Genomic DNA, 15,927 nt, shown 5'->3' with positions numbered 1-15,927 from the left:
TCATCTTGCTTGCAGTTTGGAAGCAATGTCAGACCTATCAACCGTGGGTAGCAGGAAATTCACTGATGATGGTAACCTTTCTAGCAAGGATCTCCCATATCTACTTCCTTGAGTTACACACTGTGGAGGAGTTTTTCCTGATGCTGAATGTGGCAAGTGCAGCTTTTGACCTTATTGACTATCCACTGATTAAGTCTGACATCAGGGACTAGTTCCTTCTGCCTATTTTAGACTACAGTCTTCATTTCGGATATGCATTTCTATTTTCTTCTCTTATTTCATTTTTCTCTTTACTTCTTTTTCAGTGATATTAGACTGCAACTTCGAAAGCTTGTAACAAAAAGGTTAAGGAAATATTTAAATGCATAATTATAGTAGTGCAATAACACTAATAGGTTGGCTTCTTTCCTTCAAAGCAGGTTTATCAGCTGTAGGGGCCCATGCTAATTTTCAGACAGTCAGGAAATCTTAGGGGAGAGAGAGATGAAAAGTCATACAAAGAGGAAGCAAATATTTTACTAATGGAGGTGGGAGGAAGGTTTTTATCCCCTTAAGATGAAGTAAAACTCAGTAACAAAAGCCTGATGGAGGGAAAGGAGTTTAATTTACATGAAGACAAGCCTCAGGGAAAGAGTAGACTTGAAGAGGTGTTAAAATAAGAACATTTGGTGTTTTGTAAATGGTGTGTACTTTCCTGTGTTTGCTTTATTTAGTAAATAATTGTATTTTTAGACCACCAGTGACAGGTTTTGAAACAAATATATCAGGTCTTTGGGACCCAACACAGTGATCTAACTTATCTAAAGATTGAGACTTCAAATACATACACCACTTAATAAACCTAAGCTAGTGGATATAAATCATTATTTCACCCTAGATGAACTGTTTTTCAGTGTGTCTGTCTGATTTGGGTTCAATCTGAAACCATCCTTTGACTAAAGAATACATTAAGTAAACAGGTATGTACTTCCTTACTTGTAAAATTCACGTCTCAATTTCACTGGCATTTCCATAGCAACATACTTCTAATGTAGAATTACCCATTAAATATGTGTGCCCATTATGACATAGATTAAATATTTGTCTTCGTCTCTGCTGGCAAACAGGTACTGAAGAACCTACTAAAATTAAAGAACTGGTGCTGTCAAAGCTTGAACAACCAACATCTAAATGACAAACTAAAGGCTATTTTGCAACACTTGCTGCAGGATGCGTAAGGACTCAACAATACTGGGATTATTTAGGCTCCTAAGGCACAGACCATGATGCTCAATTAATGGAGCAACATTTCCTAACAATATCTTGGGAACTGATGTCATTAACAATTGTGAAGATGTATGCAGGAAACAAAGGCAGAAGGGATCCTTATAGGAAGTTTGGAAATTCAAATTAAAACTTCTGTTAGAACAGCTATTTGGAACTCTTTCTGTGTGAAATATAACAAAGGCTGGGCGATATATGCAAAGGCTGGCCTAAGGATGAACAAGATGCAGTTCTATGATCACATTCTTTGATTTTTAGACTTTGAAAAAAGCCGGCTACTCGAAGGAACACTTATTAGGAGCTGAGAGCTTCCCATCCTTCCCATCTCACCCTTGCTGTTGTAAAGCTGTTTTGCTGTAACAGCAACCCACTGCCCTAAAAGCCTCCTCAAGAAAAGTAGGACTAATTTCACCAGCTTAATGTAATGTTTAAGTGATGGGCTTTGCATAGTCATCAAAATAAACCTTATCTGTTAATTTCTCTTTAAAATGAGATTTCTCCTGCCAGCCAAGAAGTGAACTTGAGTCTCTTTGGTTTCATGGGTACCAGATCTCTGGTGTGAGGCTGAGATGTTTGATGATCCAGTGCAAACAATGAAACTGCCTAGGCAACGCTGCTGAATGGTGTTAATGGAACTATATGCCATGATCTGCACTCTCTAAGGGCATGGCTAGCTCCAGCTGACACTATGCTTGTAGCTTAACCACAGGCAAATCTTAACGCCCATACCTAATGGCACTGGCACTGCAGTTTGGTCACACAAATATGCTGTGCCTGGTTGTCTTCATTAGCCAGTGTCGCATGAAAGCTTTTGTAACTAAAATGATGCCTGCCTACAGCTGATATACCAAAGGACTCCAAAGAGTTTCAGTGAGTGGGAGATAAAATTCAAGTTCTTCCCGAAACCCAGCACCTGGCTAATCCACATGGGAAGGTTCCCACAGGAGTCCTCACAAGTTTAGCAATGTGTTTTAGGGGATGTTATCCAACATCCACATGGCAGTCTTCATTTGAGTTTACCTTGCATCAGATGCAGTGGTTGTTTGAAATTCACAGTGAATGTTCTGAAAGCTAATGTAATTTAATTGGAAAACTATTGTTTCTTCAGATATGTAACTTATAAGAAATTTATCACTCTGTTTTCCAACAGGATTAACAGGAGGAGTCAAGCAGGCAGTAGGAGATATTCTGATTGGAATAGAAGGAAACATTGAAGAGAAAGGGGTAGAAGGGAGCAGCAGTGATTTAATCTCTTTCAGGATGATGTGATGCCCTAATGCCCAGACGCCGCAGACATAAGGAGGGATAGAGATATGATGAAGGCAAATAGAAAGTTGTAATGACAATGTAGGCTGGAATAGACAAGGTACTCAGAGAAGACAAAGGAATAGCCAACCTGCATGACATAGAGTGACCCAAAGACAAAAAGCCACAAAAACCTCTCCACCTTATGTCACCCATGGATAGAAAGAGAAACTAAGGTGCCAGCTAAATAAATAAACAAGCTAAAACAGTCAAGGAAGGTTTCAGATGACAACTGTAGTTAAGAACTGTGGGTGTTTTGTCTTACACTTTTCCACTTAGTTCATGTATAGCAAACACATGCTTCAAATCAAAACTAAAAGCTGTCTTTGGAAAAGTATGTTTCCTGCCTTTGGTAATTGGGCCAGATAACTTCCAGTACCCCCAGGCTCACACCCTTTCCTCTCTGTACTAACCAAGCTATAGGTCTTTTGGAGCAGGCAGGTCATGCCCATCCTGTGTACTGGATGGAACAAGCCCACCATTCCTTTTGCCTCAGTGAGGCAGGTCCTCCTACAACATTCACTATGGCGTACATGTCTCGTGTGTTGTGTGTGACTACACCAGTACTCAACAGAAAAGGGCATATCAACACTATCACTCAGCCTCTGCTTTGCACATCCTGTATGTTGCTTTGCGATACTACTGGTATGGGCAGCCATGGAGAATTGCATCAAGACCAAAAATGAGCTTGCTGGAGCAACAGAAAATGCAAGTATTGGTGTCTCCTGGTGGAGCCTGGTTATGGTGACCTGGTCCTTTTCTGTTCCGAATGACACATCCTTGCAGAGAGCTTTGGGAGCTTCAGCAACAGTTGAATGACAAATATGTCCGTTCATGTTTGGCTAAAGTAAACCAGTAACTCAGGGGGGAATAAATGTGTCCTGCAGCACATATTGGTTAGAGGCACTTTGGAAAACATAAAAAAATGAAGAGAAAGTCTTAGGAGAGTGAAGGGCTATTTCAAACTACCTGCAAAGCACAAGGAGAGAGAGGAGGCTTTCCAAGCTGTTAGCTGCTCTTCAAAAGAGTAATTCTTTAGGAACTGTAAGCACTTAAGTCTATAGCTTTTATTTACTCCAGGAGTTTCTTTTAGTCACTAAGTATTCTTTATAAATGGAGAAAGTGCATTCTCTACATAAAATCAGGGCAGTAAATATAATTCAAGTGTACATTATTTCACTGTGGCAGTATAGGTAGTTTTGCGTGTTTTGCTTGCTTCTAGTCTAGATGTCATTTTTTCACTGTGTGCAGTTCAGAGCCCAGAGGAGATGAAGAGAAAACCTCTCTTTAAAGCACAAGAGTTTATATGTACTCCTAGGTCATAATTTCCCCTTTTTATGGCCAGGTATGATTCAAAACTTGGTATCTTCTAGTGCCAGGAACAACCATGCCCTGAGTCCTCACTGTCCATTATTTCACATGGAAACATGTGCTTTGTCCCAGCATGACACCATTTGCACAGGTCAGGAAGGCGGCTTTTTAAGAAGGGTAACAAGACAGACAGATAAGCAGTGAAGAAAGCCAGGCCATGAAAATACATTATATTACTGTTTGTCCTTCCTCTATCCTTCCTGTCTTTATGCTTTTTGTGTTGGCAAGCTCCTTTTTGGGGCAAATATTGGCTTTTGCCATCTGCTTCTGTACATCCAGAATAGCTCTAATCTTCATTATTTATGATACCAGAGATAATATAATACAAATCAGCTCCTTCAGATCCTAGTTTTATTTCAGATTCCAAATATCCTTCTCAAACCTGCAAAGAGCTAGCACTGCCTTGACTCAAATGCTGGTAAAATCCTTATTTTTCTTTCCCTTTACCTGACTCCATGTCCTTTAAATTTCAGGTAACCATAATCCCACATAATCCACAAACTCCTTATCTCATATATCCTACAAAACATGGAACCATCACTAAGATCCCACAGTGATTTCCAGATATAGGACAGAAAGGCCCTGCTTTTGCTTCAATACTTAAGCAGCTTGATTCACCCATTACAGAAGGTTGCACATATCTACAGCCATCAGAACCCCCCTTTTTTCTCATTTTAATACTAAGTGGTGGGCAGATCATCTTCTCTGCGACAATTTTTAGTAATTTAATATTGTTTTATCAGGTTCCCAGAAATCAGAATTAGAAGGGTGAAGGGAAGACACGGAAAAAGGAAAAAGGCAGCAATGAAAGAATAACTAAATCAATATAGAATATTAACAGTGATATCTAAGCAAATACAAGTTATATTTCACTGGTTTTCTTAAGTTTTGAAAACAGGTTTTCAACATCATGAAAATGCAAACAATAGTTATAGATAAATGCAGCACAACAGCATGGCCAGGCTGGTGTCTTCATTGCCAATCTATAGACTTTAGAAACCTCCCAAAAGGCTGTTTCTTTCTGTGTCAGTTATGAGGTCATTTTCTCCCTTCGATTTTGCAAATACATCTGTAATTACAAATGCCCTTTGAAGAACCATTACAACTGAGTGTATCACTTCTACTTGCTAACTAACAATTGCCAAAACAAATGAGCATCAGAAATGCAGCAGCTTTGGGGTTTTTTATTGTGCTTTCTCACATAATCATTAATTTGAGAAAATAAGCAATGGCAACAATTTGGAGAAACACTCAGGCCTTAATGTGCTTAATTTGCTGAAGTTACTCCTGCCCTTGGAGGGCTGACATAAAATCTATTTATCGTTTCACATGCATATAGGACTGCTTTTCAGATTTAAGTGGTGCACACTTCTTTCCCAGGCACCTCACTGGGGTCAGAGGTGATTTCCATCTCGCTGAAGTAATTTAAGACTTAGTAAATCGTTAGCTAAATACTCCAGTTCTCATAGACGAAATATTTTTATAACACAATCCCATTGCATGCCTCCATAATTTACCAGTGCTGAAAGTCAATATATTAATTATTGTCAAGGAAGGCAAGAAATTGGTTCCAGCAGGATCTCATTCAGATTAATGCTAAAAATTGCAGTTTCTATTTGATTCCTATTCACTGCCTTATCTACAGTTAATGGCCACCACTGTCCACAGCATAAAGACCACACTGCAAAACCAAGATTACAAATAGAAGAAGCAGCAGACAAATGAGAAAAATAGCTGGAAAATACTTCCGGATTTGTTCCTCTAGTAAGTTATAGGATAGAAAGTTTAGAATTCCAGGTAAGCTCCTGCAAAACTCAAATGAGTGACTATAATTTATCTGCAACATTATTGCCAGTTAAGACAGCAATAAGACAGTAGTTATTTTCTAATATATTTGACAATAACAATCTTATTAGACTGTAGTTGGTACATAAACATTATGAGTTTAAAGTGTGTAAACAGCTCAGTCATTTCTTTGAGCCAAATAAGTTATTTGAAGCTGATCACATCAAACTTAAAGTGTGACTGATAAACCCAGCCTTTGTTTCACTGGTAATCTACAATATCGGCTATATTACTCTAAGATAAATATGTTACTTAGTGTTACCCATGAGGAAGAGACACAGATATCCATCAGTGTGGATTTCTGTATAGTCTGAGTCCCTGCATACCAAGATCTAGATTCTCAAAACCTTTGGTTGCTTCAATGGTATTTAGGAACCTGTGTTGGTTTGGGCTGTGATATTCATTTTCTTCAGAGTAGCTAGTATGGATTTGTGCTGGAAACACTGCTGATAACACAGGGATGTTTTCATTAGTGCTGAGCAGTGATTACATAGACCCAAGGCCTTTTCTCCTCCTCACCCCACCAACCAGCAGGCTGGGGGTGCACAAGGAACTGGGAGGGGACACAGCCGAGACAGCTGACCCCAACTGACCCAAGGGATATTCCAGACCCTATGGTGGCATGCTCAGCATATAGAGCTGGAGGAAAAAGAAGGAAGGGGAGACACTCAGAGTGATGGTGTTTGTGTTTGCCTTGCTGTCCTGGACATGGCTGGACACCTGTGTGCCGATAGGAAGTGGTGAATGAATTCCTTGTTTTGTTTTTTCTTGTGTGTGCGGCTTTTGCTTTATCTGTTAAACTGTCTTTATCTCACTTGACAAGTTTTCTCACTTTGACCCTTCCTATTCTCTCCCACATCCCATGAGCAGCAATTGGAGTTGGGGCTAAACTGCAACAACCCTTTTTGGTGCCCAACATGGGACTCAAAGTGTTTGAGATAGCAACAGATTTTATTGCAATGTGCTAGATCAAATTTATAGCTGTTATTGGTGTTTAGCTATTAATTGCCGGCTCCTTTGCTTGCCATGAGGTTTGCTTTGCTTGTCTTACTCTACTTTAGAGTCTAGTGCTTGTTAGTGGCTGTTTTTTTGCTTTCAGAGCTTGCTGTACTGTTGTGCTGCTTGACATCTTACCTGCTGTGCCTGGGAGCACACCAGAACACATCCACACTGGAGCAGGTATATCTTGAAGCATCTGTGACTGTGGTTGTCTGCATCACAGCAGATGTACCTCTGAAGGCACTGTGGCCCAAGGACAAGTCCGTATTAGAGAAGGTACACATTGAAGCATCTCTGGCTGTGAATGAGGTTGTGCTGGACCACCTCAAAGCATGTGGATATGGATAAGCCGTGACAGAGCAGGTACACCCTAAGGGACTGTAGTCTGTGGATAAGTCCAAGCCAGGCCAGAGGCAAAGGGAGGGGTCCATTGCCATGTTAAACCCTATGGTCTGGCCCAAGGAGGCCAGGGGCAGAGATTGCAACAGAGATGCAAACTTTTGTAACCCTGTTGTAACACCCCTGTTGTATCAAACAGTAGTGGCTGCATAAATTCTGTTGGGTATCGGATGTTTATAATAATTTTGGCAAAACTTAGTTCCTTAGCTGCCAGATCATTGCATCTTTAATTCTTAACTGTAGTGAGCAATTGAGCATAAAAATGAAGTGGGTACATGCTATCAGATCTTGAAGTAACAGATTCAGTAAGCATGCCCTGTGAAATGAGTTCTGACAAAAGCCTTTGTCTCATGCAGAGGTACACAGATGCCACATGAAGGAAAGTGAGCTGCCTGGTTTCATCCAGGTCAGTATGTTCAGCCTGATTATTTCACAAAGATGATGCCGATAAGGGAAAGCTTTAGGTGTCAATGGAAAATGTGAAACATTGGAGGCCTCATACAATTGTCCTCGTTTCTATTCCACAAAAACACCCTTGTCTTCAGTCAGGAACCACTTGAAGAGACATCTGTTTTGACATTACACCAGCAGAGTCCCATCACAAAGGGCACCAGGCTGGCGTCAACCACCCTCACCATTCCTAACAGAAAACGGGTAGACTGTTGGGAATTATCATGGATTAACAAGAGGGTATGGAAAAAGGACAGCACAAGGCAAAAGGCAGACCCAAAATAGACAACAAAATAAGAGAAGAGCAGAGCAATATGCATAAAGAAGTCATTGGGTGCAAGCTGCTCCTTCTATAACTTCATGATCCAGCCTGGATAATGAGTTATTTGTTGTTCGTTAACTCCAGAGGAATTGCATGACAGATTGTGATGCAGATGTCATTGTCTAAAGGATTTTCTTTTTCATCAGTTTTGCTTTAGGGGAAGAAAAATGAAGTGGCAAAAGAAATATACTGTTGGTAGTTACCAGAGTTATTCCTGGAAGCAAAAAGTGTTGTGAAATTATGACCTGGATAACAGAAATGGGTACATTTTTAATGTGGTGTTATTTTGTTTCATGCAGCAATAGATCTGCAAAAGGTTAAGAAGGCATTGTAGTCACAAGCTTTAAAACATGTCATTGGCAAAAACTGAAATTATACATTGTTTTTGTAAGCTTTTCTCAGGGGGAAATAACACTATTATTATTATTTTTTTCTACATGAAGAAAAAGTCAGAGAATAAATAAAAATCGTAGGAATACCGTAAGTTTCAAGGCATCTACCTCAGAATGCAACTTTCTCACATTTTAATATACACACATTGACATACAATTCTGAGAAAACAGAACATAATTTGTGGGGGTTTGGGTTAAATTGCTGATGACTGGTCACCTAGTTGAGAAAACTGACAAACAGAACAGGAAAAAGACAGAAAAAAGTGTGTGGAAACTTCCCAGAGGTACTTCAAATTAGAAACATGACGACAACTTTGAAGTCCTTCCTTCCTTCTTTCCTCCTTTCCTGAAAGGTTGGAAGGGGGCTTTGAGCAACCTGGTCTAGTGGAAGGTGTCCCTGACCATGGCAGGGGTTGGAACTAGATGATATTTAAGGTCCCTTCCAGCCCAAGCCATTCTATGATTCTATGATTTTTGAAAGTGCATATGGTGCCTTTCATAATTTAAAACATTGTGTTTCCTGTGTATTACAAAACTTTCCACAGGGAGCATAACTCTGTGATTAAATTAGTATAAGAATTAGCTTAATAAATGACACGTCACATTTAAAATGGTTTGTGTTTATGTCATAATCATTCTTTGAGTCAAACTGGAGCACAGCTGCAACTTAATCGCATAAGAAAGCACCTAATAAGGCCTGGATTTCAGTATTTATTGATTCCCTGTAAATATCTTTAATTGAAGTTAAATTTGAGATTTAATCACAGAAAACGGCAGCATATTTTCAAATCCACATTCTTTTGAGGAAGCATGTTTTCAGTTTTCAAAGAAACTAATTGGTAACTAAGGCAAACCTTTCCATCAATGTTAAATTATTACAGCTTTCCTACAATGTAATTGGATCTTCACTTGTTTTACAAATTTAACAGGTAACTCATAAATTGTCATATCCTTGATTATGAAGGGGACATCATGGTTCATATTACCTTAAATCACAGAATCATAGAATACCTATATGACATGTATTTGAGCCAAACAGAATGTACCTGATTGTAATGACATGGTCAGATTCTAATCTATCAGTGGTTTGCAGGCTGAAGAGCAAGATTTCAACAATTCATGAATATTTCTTTTCCAGAGGAATTAGAGACAATTCTTGAACACTAAGCAAGCCTGAAAATGCCTAATACTTAAGTAATTTGTAAGTTCAACTCTTTAAGGCTGGGCTGAATCAAAGTCTCTTTCTGGTTAAAGTTATCTGTCTGTGTGATGCTAATAAATTTTCTTTACCTTTTCCACTTCTGTCTTAGTGGAAGAGTACACCTGTATAACTTGTCTCGCCAGAGATTCTCAGAGAGTTTTTAACTAAAATATGTTTCAATGATCTTGCCAACATTTCTTTCCTGTTTATTATCAAGGTCCCTGCTACATCTTTCACATCACACCATCACTGAGCTTTACATTACATTTCCTCAGACATGGTCCTGGGCAAACTCCTCTAGCTGACCTTGCTTGAACAGGGGGTTTGGACTGCATGATCTTGAGGAGATGCCTTCCAACCTCCATGATTCTATGATTCTGTACCAGACAGTGCTAATATTGAAAGCACGCCGGTTTCTTAGTGGTATCCCATTCCACAGCACTCCATAAATCAGATCTTCTCATCTTTATGTTGGTATCTTCACTAGGCTTACAGAAGACATGAGATTTCACTAATCAGCTTGTTATCTACCCACTTACTCTTCTTCCTGTTCACACTGCTATGGTAGACAGTGAACTGCAATGTGGTAGTCTCAGCAGTACAATTGATTTTGCAGGCAGTGTCCCATGATACTGCTCTTCCCAATAGCTTTGACCATCACCATGCAAAGCTCTGACTCAGCCACTTCTTCTGAAGCTGAAAATATGTCTGTGGTTATATTTGTATGGGAGTGTTTGTCATGGAGTCCTGCTTTAGATTACCTTGGTCAGCAGTGATAACAAGGCCTGGAATTAAGCACGGGTCCAAATAACCAGAGTTTCTTTATATTGGAAATAATCGCACAACCGAGCAATCAACTACATGGCTGAACCGAGTGCCTGATTTGAATATTGTAGGCTGAATTCCAATCTCAATAACACCAGAGGAATAACTCATGGGAAAGCAATGATGTAAATATGGATCACAAAATATGTTGTTCTGTATATGGAGGGAAACTTGATGGGATTTTTACAACCATAAATGCAATTTTGCCAGCTGGGGAGAAGACTTAAGTATATTTCATGATCCTTGGTCTTTTCTGATTGTCTAGGTGATCTGAATGGTAGTGATAACTGTGGAGAGACCTGAACACAAAGTTTGATCCTATATGCAGAAAGTACTGCATTGTTTTACAGAAATGAAATAAGTGAACAGAGTGGAATCAATACCTGGAGGCATGAGAGATACTTCAGATTTAGTAGCATTGATTAAAGCATGATTGTTCAATATCACACACAGGGGAATCATAACTGTTTTCAGGAAGAATGAAATATCCTATGCAATATCTGAGAAATAAGACAAGAAAACAAAACCATTAAAACAAATGCTAGGAATTACCTAGAACTTTTTACAACCAGAGCATATAAAAGTACAGAAGATGAGAGTGAGGGTCATTAAGGTATGTTCCTTGGTGTAGCATACAAATTGCAGTTAGTCCCATTAGGCGAAAAGACCCTTAAGATCATCAAGTCCAACCATTACCCCTTGGCTGCCATGTCCACCACTAACCCATGTCACTAAGGGCCTTTCCTGTATGTTTTCTGAATACTTTCCAGGTATAGTGATTCCACAACTTCCCTGAAAAACCTGTTCCAATTCTTGATCACCCTCTCAGTGAAGAAATTTTTCCTAATATCCAGTCTACCTCACCCCTGGCACAGCTTGAGGCCGTTACCTCTTATCCGTAGATTGCAGACTGGTGTCTAGAGACATTCTTTTCCAATTCCTTATTATTATTTCTTTAATACATATTTATTTTTACTATTTTTTTTCTTTCAAGATCCTTATTTTTATCACAATGACTTGTATTTGCTAGTGGACTGTACAAGGACAGCTGAAGAGGCTCTAGCTCACAGCTGTCTCCTGCGCTCTCCTGATCGAGGTACACGGGCCCACAGCTGGCAACAGCGTTAGTACTGATTAAGAAGTTCCTGAGTTACATGTTTTATAGCATCGTGTATGAAAAAATCCTCAGCCCTGTTCTCTTTAATGTGCTGGGCTACAGTATGCAGCACTTTCTCAGTAATTTCAGGAGATGTTCAGCTCCCTCTTCCACGGAGTGGAGGCATCTATCTTAAAAAAGATGGACAGGCATCCTTCCTGAGTACATCATGGGAGTCTAAAATCTTTTGGCTTCTCCATTAAGTGAATCTATGGAATAAGATGAATCCAGACCTTCTCCACAGGTTCCTTCATGGCACAGGCATTACTTGCACATCATCCCCTAAGAAACACGACTGTGTACTTCTAAGCCTGTAAGCCCCATGCATATCTGTCCTAAGACAAAGCTAAATCCTTGGGCGTGTGATCTCACAGCAGAGTCCAGAGTGCTGAAAGAGACCTGAAAACTTAGTAAGAATGATGTATTCAAAATGTCTGTTTCATGCCTCTAACGTACATCTGTCTTTTGTAAGTGCTTCCTTTCTTCTACCAACTACAGAAGGAGCTTTGTCATCCCACTATATCCTCTGAACACAGATGATAAGGTTGTGAAGCAGATGGGAGGAATAGCCACCTCCCTCACCTTACACATACAACAGCCTCTTTAATATGTTGAAGAGGAAGAATAACTGTTGCAGAGCAGAGCTATGCAAGCAGGCAGCCTAACGAAGCAGTGCAGTGTTGAGGACGGGTAGGAGGTGTTTTCTTATCTCTGGTTTCACATACCCCTGAAGATGCGTCCCTCCACACAGCTTTTCCGTATAAGAGGAAATAAAAATGCAAGGTGTTATACTGAAAATACTTCACCTAATCTAATTTCCTGCCATCACTTTGCTACCTCATCAGAAACAACAAGCAATCTCAGGTAATACTATCATAATATTCTCCTAAGTGCCATGTGTAGTATTACAAAATCAAAGATAGACATATCTCAGTATTTACGTTTGAGAGCATAGTTGTGAATCTGTCAGGTTCTCCTGAAGTATTTTTTAAAGGGAAAATAACAATACTTAGCATTTATATAGCACAGAACTGTTCATTCCTATAGCATTTTTAAGTTATTACCTAATCAATCCTCACAGTGTCCCTATGCAGCAAAGAAATATTTCTATCCCCGTTAGACAAATTCTCTACACTAATAAGAAAATGTGCACTTTTGAGATCTCTAACCAGCTTAGCTACACATGAAAAGTTTGGATAAACACCCAAGGTGAAACTCTTCATTTAAATCAGTGGGAGTTTTGAGATAGACATCAGTAGTGTTAGGCCTTCACACTCTTACGCAGCGTTGTTCATGTAAGAAGAGCCAACACAAGCCACACTTCTTACAGGTTCCTGTTAATACAAACTACATCTATATAGCTGATTGAAATACGGGGTGTAGCTTGGGTAGTAGGATTAGAGGAGTGTTTAGGGCATAGGAAACCAAATCTTGTGAGTGCTTCTGTTTGGAGTAGGTGTCTGAAAATTATCACTGCTGACAAAAGTTGCTTGTTGATGTGCAGCAAAATCATGCTGGGATTATGCTGACAAAGAGACAGTGATGACAGTGTTGAGGCACTGTTTTATTTAGTAGGATGAAAGCAGCCTGGAGTACAGACTTCTTCCAGTCTGGTTAAAAACAGAGATGGGGTAAATCCAGCCCCAGGCTGAACATCCCTCAACTTTCCAATTAAAATAATGTGTTCAGAAGCCGTTAAAATATTAAACTTTTCTTTTTTAATTCCAACTTCTCCTGGTGCTCCAGCACTTGGTGGTCTGGACCTACATGCTTTTTTTTATTGACTGGAGAAAACTACTGCAGAGGCTTTGAGGGAAATACAATGTATGAGGATTTTGTTATAAAGAAGAGACTTGTTATCTTTGCCTCTTCATATTCTGATAAAAGACTTGTGATGGCAACTTACGGGTATAAAATATAGAGGGGCTCTTAATGCAATTTACAATAAGGAAATATCTAAACTCCAGGTAAATGCCTTCTTTAGTTGCGTTATATATACTTGAGTTAACAGGTTAAGAGCAGGAAAATGGAAGAGGATTCCTACCATTTCATATAAGACCATCAGACAGTAACAGCCTGCCTCCCTTCTCATTTTCCTACCCCCCTAAAACATCTACCCTGCCAGAGACTTATTAAGGAAAGTTTGCATGTATTTTGCTATCAATCACAACTTCATGATCGCACAGAATAGTTGAGATTGGAAGGGACCTATGGAAATCATCTAGTCCATCCCCCCTACTCGAGCAAGGCCACCTAGGGACAGTTGCTCTGGATCCTGTCCAGATGGCTTTGAAATATCTCCTAGAATGGAGACTCCATAAATTCTCTGGGCCAGTGCCAGTGCTCAGTCACTCCAAGTAAAAAGTTCCTGATGTTCAGATGGAACATCCTGTGTTTGTGCCTCTTGAGTGGGGCACATTCAATAATGTCTATATCATGCCTATTTCATGGATATCTTAGTCGTGATAGTCCAAGGACATGGGAAAAATCAGAATTATAGGCAGATAATCTGTTTTATTAGGCTAACTGGCATAGTTGGAAAGCAAGAGACAAACTTTTTTGGTAAACAAGTCCTCCCTGAGTGTGGAAATATATATTCACAGGCAAATACAAAGCTGACTGGCTGTTCTTTACCCACCCTACGAGCATTGCAGTTTTTGTTCCCCATGGATAGTCTTGGAGCCCGACTGAATAAAAGGAAATCTACACAATCTGCTTTATATATACAAATCTTGCCACAATCTTCCTTGAGCACAAACACGTGAGACTGCAGAGCAGAGAAAGCAGAATGGAAAAGTACCAAGTGTTTGATCCTTCTTTTTGAAGAGCTATTTCTCTTAGTGGAAAGCTTTGACATATTTCCTTGTCCAGAGAAAATGAGGTAAATCAGTAGTCTTCAAACAAACCTCAGTTTGTGAGGATCAGGTCTGTGTATCTCTGCTTAACAAAAGCCTTTTTGGTCTGCAACTGAAAGACATAAAAGTAGCATTATTGACTGAAATCTGTGAAATTGTTCCTGCTGTTTTCTTTGTAGGATGCGAAAGTTTAGACTCTAGAGGTCTTGGCCAGATTAAAATTGATTCAGAACAATACTGCTGATTTCAGCGGAGTTATGATGAATTATACCAGAGCCACTGAAAGAATAATCTGTCCTAGAGATTACAAGAGTATTTTACCATGAAAGACATAACTTGATGATAAATAATCTTTTAGGAAGAGAAAGTCAAAATAATTCAGATAAATATGAGAAATGAAATTTTGTTTGGTGCTATAAAGCATTTCATTTTTTTATTGTTCTTAAAACACGCATTTAGGAAAAAAAAATCATCATTTATGTAAAATACGTTGGTCTGGGGTTTTTTGTTTGCTTTCTTTATCAGTTCAACTAATCATCAAATTCTTCTATGTCCAGTTGGCTTCCATGAGAGTCCTGCTGTGAGAGGAAATATATTGCCAGTGTGCTGTGCTATTGAGAAATGGCAGTAGGTATTATTAGGAGTGGCTAGATTTTTTTCAGAGCCAATAGCATCTCAATACTTAAGGAGAATTTCCCTTTACAGTAGGTTGGATCTTTCTCTAGTATAGATTGGTCTTTCACAGGAGTAAAAACAATTAAAACTAACCCAATGGTTAATTGCTGAATTTGCAGGGTGTGCAAAAAGCTGAATAAAATTTGAAGAAACCCACAAGTGATTGAAGCATTTTGTTTTCAACTTTATACTATTGTATAATTTTTTTTATTATTGTATAATATTGTATAAATAATTGTACAAAAGGCTTTATTGTTATTTAGACCTTACAATTAACTCAGAAAAAAACAAATTTCATATTTTACTTATACAGGATTCTGTCAAAGATGACAAGGTTATAAAAATACCATTCTAATTGGATAAAATGTAGAAAAATCTGCTAATTGTAAGACTCCAGTTATGTTTGGTTTTTTTCTTCCTGTGGAAGGTGAGATATATCACTCTTCCCCTTTTTCTTCAATTTTCCAGAATATTTCTGGAAGATCTTATGGACAATGTAGATAACTGTTCATATATTTTTCCTTAGCAGTTGTACATTGCACAATTGTTTGATAGACTTTATTTAGAAGCATTTAAAACTATTTCTTCTTAGATGAAAATAGTGGGGTGTGTTAGTTTTTAATTTCTTTGTAATCAAGACCTTTCACAATGGTCTAATCAACTTTATTGAGAAATGTGCTAACTTAATATGAGGCCGTTTTCCTCTATAAATGGGTAAAAGATGCAAAATCAATATTTATTCATCTATCTGTAATGTGTCCAATAGGAATTAAATCTTTTTTATGAAAACTTTCTTTTCTCAACTGAAACAAATGCCAGCACCAAAAATACAGATGCCTAACAGAGACAGGAGTCTCTACAGTGGTTGA

The sequence above is a fragment of the Lathamus discolor genome, chromosome 2 (genome assembly GCF_037157495.1).
Source record: "Lathamus discolor isolate bLatDis1 chromosome 2, bLatDis1.hap1, whole genome shotgun sequence".
Classification (NCBI taxonomy): Eukaryota; Metazoa; Chordata; class Aves; order Psittaciformes; family Psittacidae; genus Lathamus; species Lathamus discolor.
This window is presented reverse-complemented; position numbering follows the sequence as displayed.